Below are 12062 nucleotides of genomic sequence, written 5' to 3' on the forward strand. Positions count from 1 at the left end.
CAGGAGTTGCAATCCTAGTCTCTGACAAAATGGACTTTACGCCAACAAAGATCAAAAGAGACAAAGAAGGGCATTACATAATGGTAAAAGGATCAATGCAACAAGAAAAGCTAATGATCCTAAATATATATGCACCCAATATAGGAGCACCCAGATACATAAAGCAAGTTCTTAACGACCTACAAAGAGACATAGACTCCCACACAATAATAGTGGGAGACTTTAATACTTCACTGTAGATATTAGACAGATCAACAAGACAGAAAATTAACAAGGATATCCAGGACTTGAACTAAGATCTGACGAAGCAAACCTAATAGACATTAACAGAACTCTCCACCCCAAATCCACAGAATATACATTCTTCTCAGCACCACATCACACCTACCATAAAATTGACCACATAATTGAAAGTAAATCACTTCTCAGCAAATGCAAAAGAACGGAAATCATAATAGTCTCTCAGACCACAGTGCAATCAAATTAGAACTCAGGATTAAGAAACTAACTCAGAACCACACAACTTCATGGAAACTGAACTGGCTCTTCAATGTTGACTTGATAAACAATGAAATAAAGGCAGAAATAAAGACAATCTTTGAAACCAATGAGAATGAAGACACAACGTACCAGGATCTCTGGGACATATTTAAAGCAGTGTCTAGAGGAAAATTTATAGCAGCAAATGCCCACATGAGAAGCAAGGAAAGATCTAAAATCGACACCGTATCATCAAAATTGAAAGAGTTAGAGGAGCAATATCAAAAAAATTCAAAAGCTAGCAGAAGACAAGAAAATAACTAAGATCAGAGCAGAACTGAAGGAGATACAGACACAAAAAGCCCTTCAAAAAATCAATAAATCCAGGAGGTGGTTTCTTGAAAAGATCAAAATAGACCACTAGCCAGACTGATAAAAGAGAAAAGAGAGAACAATCAAATAGATACAATAAAAAATATAAGGGGTATACCACCACTGGTTCCACAGAAATACAAACTACCATCAGAGATTACTACAAACAACTCTATGCACATAAACCAGTAAACTTGAAAGAAATGGATAAATTCCTAGACATGTGCACCGTCCCAAGCCTAAACCAGGAAGAAGATGAAACCCTGAATAGACCAATAACAAGGGCTGAAGTTGAGGCAGCAATTAGTAGCCTTCCAACCAAAAAAAGCCCAGGTCCAAATGGGTCCACAGCTGAATTCTACCAGACATACAAAGAGGAGCTGGTACCACTACTTCTGAAACTGTTCCAAACAATCCAAAAAGAGGGAATCCTTCCCAAATCATTTCATGAGATCAACACCATCCTGATACCAAAACTCGGCAAAAACTCAACAAGAAAACAAAACTTCAGGTCAATATTCATGATGAACATAGACGCAAAAATCTTCAATAAAATATTGACAAGCCGATTGCAACAGCACATCAAAAAGCTTATCTATCACAACCAAGTAGGCTTCATTCCGGGGATGCAAGGCTGGTTCAACATATGCAAGTCTATAAATGTAATTCACCACATAAACAGAATCAAAGACAAAAACCACATGATTATCTCAATAGATGCAGAGAAGGCCTTTGACAAAATTCAACAGCGCTGTATGCTAAAAACCCTCAATAATCTAGGTATTGATGGAACGTATCTCAAAATAATAAAAGCTATTTACGACAAACCAACAGCCAATATCATGCTGAATGAGCAAAAACTGGAAGCATTCCCTTTGAAATCTGGCACTAGACAAGGATGCCCGCTCTCACCACTCCTATTCAATATAGTACTGGAAGTTCTAGCCAGAGCAATTGGCAAGAAAAAGAAATAAAGGGTATTCAAATAGGAAAGGAGGAAGTCAAATCGTCTCTATTTGCAGACGACATGATTGTATATCTAGAAGACCCCATCATCTCAGCCCAAAATCTCCTGAAACTGATAAGCAAGTTCAGCAAAGTCTCAGGATACAAAATCAATGTGCAAAAAATCACAAGCATCTCTATTCACCAATAACAGACTTAAAGAGAGCCAAATCAAGAACGAACTGCCATTCACAATTGCTACAAAGAGAATAAAATACCAGGAATACAACTAACAAGGAACGTAAAGGACCTCTTCAAGGAGAACTACTAGCCACTGCTCAACGAAATAAGACAGGACGCAAACAGATGGAGAAACATCTTCCATTGTGGAAGACAGTGTGGTGATTCCTCAAGGACCTAGAAATAGAAATTCCATTTGACCCAGCAATCCCATTACTGGGTATATATCCAAAGGATTACAAATCGTTCTACTATAAGGACACGTGCACACGAATGTTCATTGCAGCACTGTTTACAATAGCAAAGACCTGGAACCAACCCAAATGCCCATCGGTGATAGACTGGACAGGGAAAATGTGGTACATATATACCATGGAATATTACGCAGCCATCAAAAACGATGAGTTTGTGTCCTTTGTAGGGACATGGATGAACCTGGAAACCATCATTCTCAGCAAACTGACAGAAGAGCAGAAGATCAAACACCGCATTTTCTCACTCATAGGCACGTGTTGAACAATGAGAACACATGGACATAGGGAGGGGAACACTACACATTGTGGTCTGTTGGGGGGAAATGGGGGAGGGGGTGGGGAGGTGGGGTGACATAGCATGGGGACAAATGCCAGATATAGGTGAGGGGGAAGAAGGCAGCAGATCACACTGCCATGTGTGTACCTATGCAACAACCTTGCATGTTCTTCACATGTACCCCAAAACCTAAAATACAACAACAACAAAAAAGATATGGTATACATACACAATAAAATATTACTTAGCTTTAGAAGAAAAGGAAATCCTGCCATTTGTGACAACATGGAGGACAGTATCCTAAGCAAAATAAGCCAGGCACAGAAAGATAAAAACTCTATGAGCTCATTTATACGTGGAGTATATAAAAGTTAGACTCATAGAAAGAGAAAGTAGAATAGTGGCCAGGAAGTGGGAGAATTGAGGAGATGTTGATCAAACGGAATAAAATTTCAGTTACATGGGAAGATTAAATTCAAGAGATCTATTGTACAGCACAGTGACTGTAGTTAATAACAGTGTTTTATATAGTTAAAATTTGCTAAGAGAGCAGAATTTAAGTGTTCTCATCACAAAAATTGAGATGTGAGGTAGTGCATATGAAAATTAGCTTGATTTAGCAGTTCCACAATATATAAACATATCAGGACATCCTGTTGTACAACATAAATACATGTTATTTTTATTTATTAATTCAGAATGGAGCATGGATTCCAAAGCCAGACTGCCAAATTTACAACCCAGGTCCACCATGAACCCAGCTTGTAGTAGTAGCTATGTGTAAGTTACTTCAGTTCTCTGTGCCTTGTTAGCTAACACCTTGCAGATGCTAACTGAAGCCCTAAGACTGGATGATACTACAAAGGGGAGTGAAAGTATCTAGGAAAGACAAGAAGTCTAAAGACTGAGATTCAGCATACTGGGTTTATATCTTTACACTGACTCTCCACACACCTCAAGCAGAAGCTATATATATCAGAATCTCAAAGTAGGGAGGGGAAATGAAGCAAAGGGTCAACCATAGACTGCATATGGTCATTTGAAACATTTGGCCTAGCAATTATGCTATGCCATCTCATTGCGTCCAAAATCACTGCTATTGACTAAAAGTCACATGTTAAACAATTTATTTTCTATAACTTTGGAATTGAGACAAATTAGTGACTTGGCTATTTGGTGCCCTATTTCATCTTTATTGGAAATACCTAAGTATATTTTCAAAACAAGCAAATATATCAGAGATTATTCTTACCATATGATTTACTGATTTTTAACATTTTATTATACCATTGATACAAAAGCCAGTATTTACTTCGTATTTATTATAAAGTGCTTGGCATATTAAGGATATTGGGGGGGTACAGATGTTTTATCTCCTGAACTAGATTGAATACCACATATAAGTCATTTGCTTTTAGATGGAAATCCACCCAACACACTAACCCAATGAGAAAAATTTCCAACTCAGATACTATTACATCCATGTCCTCAGTGCCTGCTATGGTCTGAATGTTTGTATCCCCCTGAAATGCAAATGTTGAAATTTTAACATAAATGCTAATGTGATAGTATTAAGTGGTGGGGCATTAAGGAAGTTATTAGGTCATGAGGGCTCTGTTCTCTTGAATGGGATTATTGTCCGTATAAAAGTGGTTTAAAGGAGAATGTTAGTCTCTTCTACCATGTAAGGACACAGCAAAAAGTTGGCATATTTGAAGCAGAGAGCTGTCCTTTAGACACTGAGTGTACTGTAGCCTTTATCATGGACTTCCTGATATCAAGAACACTGAGAAGAAATAAATTTCCCAGTCTAAGGTGTTTTATTGTAATAGTTCAAATGGATTAAGACAGTGGCTATTTGCCTTCAACCCAGGGAGAGTTACACTTCTGGAAAGTGAGGTTCTGGTTATCACAAGCTACTTCTCCATTACTTTACCTTTCTAATGCAGCAACCTCTAGCACATATTCCTTACCCAGAATACTGTGGAGCTATACACATAATATTTGTATACTTTAAAATTTGCAAGCTATATATCAATTAAAGAATTTAAAAATCTGCAAAATTAACTGAATGAAAATGAGTTATCTAAATTAACTGCCCCACAAAAAACTATCAAATCATTCTTAGATTTTTGCACATAGAATACTGATTATTTTTAAAATAAGGGCATAAAATAGGAAAATTAATAAATAAGGTTAGAGAAAAAAGGTTCCCACACTAACTAGAACCCTAAAAGTTAAAAATCTAAAGTTTATTGAATATATGTACTAGTTGTTCAGTGAGGCTATCAATGTGTTAAGTATAATGTAGGAGGAAACAGTTTGAACTTTGTAGGAGACAAGGGGCTCTGGAGATCAGTATGAGCCCTACTGAAAGCAATCTGTCAATTAGTCCTTCTCAAATGTTCTCTCTAAGGACAAATAGCACTGCTTCAGGAGTGGCGATGGCTATTTCTATAATAATGGAGTAAAGGGCAGGATTTGGGATTTATGGTGAAAAAGAAAGAATAACAAATCATTAATAGCTATTATCAGTACAGCATGAGTCACTTGAAATGTACCACCACCAAACACCCAAACCAAGCAGCACATTAGCCACAAGAATGACAGTTGTCTGAGGTGTCCCATTAAATCCTCAAGGTATAGACAAGAGGCTCAGTACACAGGAAGGAGGGCCACCACTTCACTGCTCCATTTAGCCTTAAGAGGGAGCACATCTGAGTTTTAACAATTATCTCAGAGGTGTAGCTTCAACCTCATTTCTGACACACTTTCCCCCTTCTTCAGCCATTTGTAAAACTTATGATTTTACAAAACAAAACTCCCATGTGTCTGGAATTTTTTCCTGCCTGGACTACCCTTTCCTTTTTATATGCACAACATATTTCCTTCAAATCTTTTCTCAAATATTTCTTCTTCCATGATGCTTTGTCTGTGCCCTACAAGCATTGTGGTTTCCTCCAGCTCACTGCAATCTAAGAGCACTTTGGACAACAGTCTTAGACCTTACCACATAGGATTATTAATATATGTTTAGCTCTCTGTCTTCTGCACAGGACTATGAGCAACTTGAGAGAGTAGCCTGTTTATCATTGTAATTCCATCCCTGGTATGGTAATTGGCATATAGCAGATGGTTGACATCTGTTTCCTGATTTAATAAATATTTCTGTGAGATAGGCAGAGCAGGTATTTTCAGCAATATGTCCCAAAAAAAGAAACTGAGACCCAGAGGGGAGAAATGCCTTGCCCATAGTTACACTGCTGATTTGTGCCAAAGTTGGGACTCATACCCATGGCCCTCAATTCCTTCTCATATGTTTATTCCACATAACACAGAGTTTCTACCCTGTCTAGGGGTAACATCTGAAATAGCTGGGTTCTTTGGAATAAGAGAGACTCTTATGTTGATCTGTAAATCCCTCTGTTAGAATAAACTTTTCAACAGACTCAATTTGCCCAGAGACCGTTTCTTGCTTAGAAAATAAAGGCAGTCCTTGTTATTTCAAGTCCCTGATTTCCACATGAAACTGGCAGAAATGAAATAAATGTGAGGAAATGTCTCAGGAATACTTTTTTTTCCTTCCCACCTTTCAGCTCAAATGTTAGTTCCCCTGTGAAGCCCTGCCACACATCTGGGTCCGTGCCCCCAATCTCAGTGAACCCTGTAATTTTTAGCTTATAGCACTTCACTGTTAGCTTTGTGTGAAACTTCCATTATGCCTTATAGTACGGTGGATGGTGTGACCTGTCTTTCCTCTTAAGATGTGAGCTCTTTGAGAGCAGAAGTTGATGTCCCTGCATGAAGTGCACAGAGTAATTTGGGATTGACTGAGGACTTACACTATTATTTCCCTCTCACCTCATTGTAAGCTTTCTCAGAGTCCAAATGAACAACTCCATCTCTTCTATGCTCTTACTACTGTTCATTAGAGTGAGATTCACTAAGTGTGGCTCTGTGAGTCAGTTGCTAGCTTAATGAACAAGGAACTACAGGTGGAATCCCCTAGAGCAAAAGTCATTACAAAAAAGACTATGTGAAACAAGCTATCAATGCTTGGTTGATCTGATTACATTAAGTCCTATACAACTAACAGTCTGGCCCAAATGCTTTCCCTGGTTCCTGGCTATTTCAGAGGCAGAGTCTATAATGAAAACACAAGTGCAAGCTATTTGCATCTAAAAAAGGAAGAGAAGAATTTTACTGATGAAGTTTGTGGGAAGAGGATTCCTGACATGCAGAATTTAGACTTCAAGTAGTTTGCCTTTGGAACATTCAAAGCACATAAAACTGACTCAGTCATACAATCAAAAATAAAGGAAGGCATCATGGTCTTAATATGATAGTAATCCTCAATTGGTTCAGAGCACCACTTTCCTCTTAATGATTCAACATGGAGAAACTAGTGCCTATTTCCTTTGAGCTAAATGTAGGACACTATTACTGTGTAACATAACACATAGCTGACATTTTGTGCAATGTATTCAATTTTACAAAATCCCATTGCGTCAAAGGTTTCCTGAGTTCCAGACCTGCATTCCAACTGCAGCTTGTCATGTCCACCTCAGATTCGTTATTTAAAATTGATAGCTCACACCTTCCCTTATTAGAGGAAATGACGTGATGTAAAAGGGGAAAAAAAGGTTTTTCATGAACAGAATGACTTGGGTCTCTATGTACCAGCTCTGCATTTATTGGTGGTATGACTTTGCTCTATTAAAACTTCAGTTTACCAACTGTAAAAATGGGGATATTAACAACAAAAACAAAAACACTCCACAGAACACGAAGAAGTATATCAAGCAATTCACATGCCTTATCACATTTACTTCCTGCAATGGCCTATGAGGTAGGCACTGTTATGATTTGACTCATTTTACAGAGGAAGGACCAGGACCAGCCTTACTGCAGAACCCACCTTCTTAACAACAGTGCTATATTATGCTTCTGTAGTATATACACATGAACATTGAAGATTAAATGAAACAAATACATGTGAAGCAATTAGCACAGTGTATGGCATATAGCAAATCCCCAAGACATGTAAACTCTCTATCCCTTCCTCTCCAAAATCTGTCCTTCTTCTCCTATAATGAGTTTTGCTGTTGTTGTTGTTGTTAATGGCACCACAATTCACTCATTCTCCAGGGAGAATATGTCAGGGACATTCTCAATGCACTTTTCTCCTCAATACCCTATATCCAATTGAACTTCAAATTCCATTGAAAAGCTCTCTCATATCCTACTTGCCCTTCTTCTTCTACTCTCACTTCTCACTGCCTTTTCTTAGACCCCTGTCATTCTTTCTGGACTATGAATGGGTCTGCTAACTAGTATTTCTGTCTATTTATCTTCCAGAGTGCAGCTAGAGATTTTAATTTTTAAAAAAATGAGATTGGCAAACACTTGCCAAATGTTCACCAAATCCACTTTCTCTTCTACTTGGTAATGTTTCTTTTCCCACCATGTCCATGTGACCTCATTCTAGTCAAAGTAAGGTCAGTAGAAATGAGTATGCCACTCAAGGCGTGGTCTATAAATACCTCCGATATACAACCTGTCATGTTATTTCTTCTTCTACTGACTTAATACAAATAAGCACAGTGGTCTTAAAAACCATGTGTTGCACCACTTGGAAATGAGCCACTTGTCAATGGGGAACACCTGCTTTGAACTTTAAGAAGCAAGAAATACACTTCTATCATGTTTGAACCATTATTCATTTTGGGGTTCAGCAACTAGTGTTATCACAGATTATCTTGTCATGTCACTCACTTTTTAAAAAAACATTATGTTGGTCCAGGGATGCATATCTACAATTAGATAGAAGTAATAAATTTAAGTGATCTATTATACAGCATGGTGGCTAGTTGACAATAATGATGATATATTGTATTCTTGAACAATGCTGACAGTGGATGTCAAATGTTCTCATCGCAAAAGGATAACTATGTGAGGTAACGCATTTACAAAGTAGCTACATTTAATCATCCTGCAATGTATATATACTTAAAATCATGTTGTACACAGTAAATACAACTTTATATGTCAATTAAAACATAAATAAATTTAAAAAATGCTTCCCTGTAACTACAGGATAAACATATTCTGTATCGCTTCTTGATTATTATCCCTTATATGTCATGCAGAAATCCTTCCAAATAGGTACACTATTTGGCTATATTTCCCACCCCCTTTCTTTATCACTGCCATGTTCCAAAATCTTATTATTCCTCCTCATTCTATGGAAATGCTAACAATTGGGTCATCATTTTTATTATACCCCTAATACTTCCATTATCCTAGGCAACTTATTTGCTTATAGGAATGAGCCATACAACATCCTGAATCCCACACTTCCATTCAGGCACCAAGTGCCATCAATGCTACCTCTTGAACATATTTTATGTCCATATTCTTCTTCAAAACCCGATTTAGTGGAAAGAGCCGTAACTTGAAGCCAAAATAAGTGTTGTGAAGCCTAGAGATGTTTTACATAAGGTACCTAAGACATAGTAGGTGTTCAACACATAGTATAATACATATGCATAGTATATATAATACATAGTTTTCATTAGGATTATCATTTGAGTATTGTGGCAGCTTCTTAGCTAGGCACCTGATCTTTGGCCTTGCCTTCCTCCAAACTGCCTCCTACACTGCTCCCATAGTGATCTAACTTAAATGCAAATTTATTTGATTTCTTCCTCCACAATAAACTCTTTAATGGATCCTCATCATTTTTATGCCAACATAGCATATAAGCCCCTCTCCCCACCTCAGACTGTTTCCTTGCACGGTCTTCCGGTCCAGTCACACTGAACTTTTAGTCCTTCAATGTATCATCACTACCTTCTCCTCCCACTCTTCAAGCCTTTATGCCTGCTATACTCGCTCTCTGGAATATTTCCTCCCTGTCTTTTAATTTACTTCTACAGATCTTTTATGTCTCAGAAATCATTCAGAAGGTGTCTGGAATTTATTGTGGCTATTCCCCACAGACTCATTTCACTGTCCCTGCTAGATGCTCCCATAGTATTCTCTATTTCCACTATCATGTCTCACAAAGAAGCATGGATTTTCTGATGTATGAAGTCAATTCACGAATACATGTCTTTGTGTACAGTATTTCTTCTGCCTGGAAACTCTCCTCTACCTCAGCCCTGTCTCTCATTTGTTTGATAGTCACCTACACTTCCTTCAAGATTCAAGGGATAAACTAGACATTACCTCCTTTTGCAGCTTTCTTTAACCCATGTCATTTTGGATGTGACTTCTCCTGTGATTATATCACATTTTGCACATCCATTTCAGGAATTTTATATTATTGTGCAGCTATCTTGCACAGGTCTCTTTAACTGTAGTAATCAAGAGCATGACCTTATTTATCTCTGTAGCTCAGCAGATATCCCAGAACCTTAAACATAATAAGCACTTGTGAATGGGCTGAATCAGTGTTTTAAGTAAATAGGATAAAATCTACTTAAATTCAATAGATATATCTCCTTCATATTCAGATAGTCAATAGGACTTTTTTACTATATTATATATTATGCAACATTTGTATACAATGAACACATTTATCTGTATCCTCATAAACAAATATGATGCCATTAATAAAGATGAAGTTCTCTATATATCCATACCTGAATAATAGAAAATATTTTATAAATGTGTGTATCATCTTGAGCTGGGCTCTGCTAATTATCTATGGATTGTTCCACTTTTAGTATGGTGTTGCTGAAGTAAGCAGCAGGTAATGGGTTTTTGCTTGTATTTTTATGGTTGTTCTGAGGTCCCAAGATGAGGCAAAGCAAGTCTTCTTTCTAAATTGCCCTATTAACATGCCCATGCAATGCTTGGTCCAATTTTAGTAGGAAGCTGTCCTTCTGTAGTTTTCCCATGGACTCCAGATAAGATTCCTGAGGGTCAAAATAATAATAGGGGTGCTACAGAATAACACTTTCTGAAAAATTCTAAGTGTTCTACAGATTTTATTCAATTTGTGCTTTTCATATGCCTGAAAGACAGGCAACAGCTACATTATTATCAGACTAGACTTGTGACATGAGAAAGGTCACGAGGTGAATCAATTGTGGGGCTGTAAAACCAGGCAGGCTTTTATTTTTCCATTTTGAGCCTAGGTCTCCCTCCAGGCCCACCTTTCCTGGATTCAAGGTGCTGCTGTGTAGGAAAACAATGGCTTCATCATAACTCTGTACTTCTGTACTTCCTCTATTCTGTAAATCAAAATAAGCACAAGGGCATTCTACATAGACTCTAATCTCATCAAACTTGACTTTCTTGTCAAATTCAGACTCGAATAAAGGGCCCAATTATCATCATCTTCCCATTCATTCAACTTGATTTCAAGGCAGCTAATCCCTTGCTTTGCTTCACCCTCTGCCCTCCTCAACCTGCATCTTCTATTCTTTATATTTCAATATTCCCATCCCCCCTCTCCTTTATTCTGTCTTCTCTATCTCTCCTCCAAAACCCAAACCTATCCTTTATGCTTTTTTCTTTTTATTGTTGCTTCTCCTCTATCCTGTTCTTTTCATTCATTCTTTATTTCTCCTCACTGTTTGCAATCTCTACTGTGTTCAGATCTTTTCCTGCCCATTACTCTCTCCTTCCTCTCACTTCTCTTCTATTTTCTTACTGTCTTCTACCCATCCACATCTCCTCCTCATTATTCTGTACCTCCATCCACCTCATTCCATATACTGCCTCTCTTCTGTTTACATCTACTCCACTCCATTCTTTCCACAATTGTGTGAACTCTTATCTCTTTTTCAAACTCTTCTCTTTCCTATACTTTATTACAAGCATGCCTCTCTTCCATCTATTCCTTCACTAATGCTCTGTTTATCCAAATTCTCCTTTATATATTGCATTCATTTATACCTTTTCTCTGTCCTATCCTCCCCACCTTCATTTCAACTTTTATATATAACCTCATAACCTTTCATGCAATGTGAGAAGAGGTGTCTCTCTCTTCCTTTCAAGTGAAACTAACTGTAGTTTTGATAGCATCCCCTTTATGGTATTTATGAGAACTTGCTGTCAGCAAAGTGTTATTTCTATGGTGTCTTAAATCTTTTTCTTGCTACTGGATCTTTTGTACTATCTCACAAATTTGTGTCAGTCTTTCCTTTGAAAACAAAAAAAAATTTATTTTACCCCTGAATGTAGCTATGATACATCCCTCCCTTTCATTTTCAAACAAGCTTCTCAAAGGTATTTTCTATGTGAAATAGAAATTTTCTATGTCTCCACTCCAACTCTTAGAACTCTCCATTGTACTAGCCACTCTATGGAAACAGTGTATGTGAAGAATACTAATATCCTCTATGGTACCAAACTTAAGCAGGCCAGGCGCGGTGGCTCATGCCTGTAATCCCAGCACTTTGGGAGGCCGAGGCGGGTGGATCACGAGGTCAAGAGATCGAGACCATCCTGGTCAACATGGTGAAACCCCGTCTCTACTAAAA

The 12062-nt window shown here is 37.7% G+C and overlaps 1 protein-coding gene and 1 non-coding gene across 3 annotated transcripts in view; both read right to left on the reverse strand.

Annotated features, from left to right (window-relative positions):
• GABRA3 (gamma-aminobutyric acid type A receptor subunit alpha3) overlaps positions 1-12062 on the reverse strand; it is a 250766-nt gene that overhangs the window by 70828 nt on the left and 167876 nt on the right. The window lies entirely within an intron of this gene.
• LOC119467273 lies at positions 10218-10323 on the reverse strand. Its single transcript, XR_005195816.1, has one exon. It is a non-coding gene; the product is annotated as a U6 spliceosomal RNA (small nuclear RNA).

This window comes from Cebus imitator, unplaced genomic scaffold (assembly GCF_001604975.1).
Source record: "Cebus imitator isolate Cc_AM_T3 unplaced genomic scaffold, Cebus_imitator-1.0 Scaffold273, whole genome shotgun sequence".
Classification (NCBI taxonomy): domain Eukaryota; kingdom Metazoa; phylum Chordata; class Mammalia; order Primates; family Cebidae; genus Cebus; species Cebus imitator.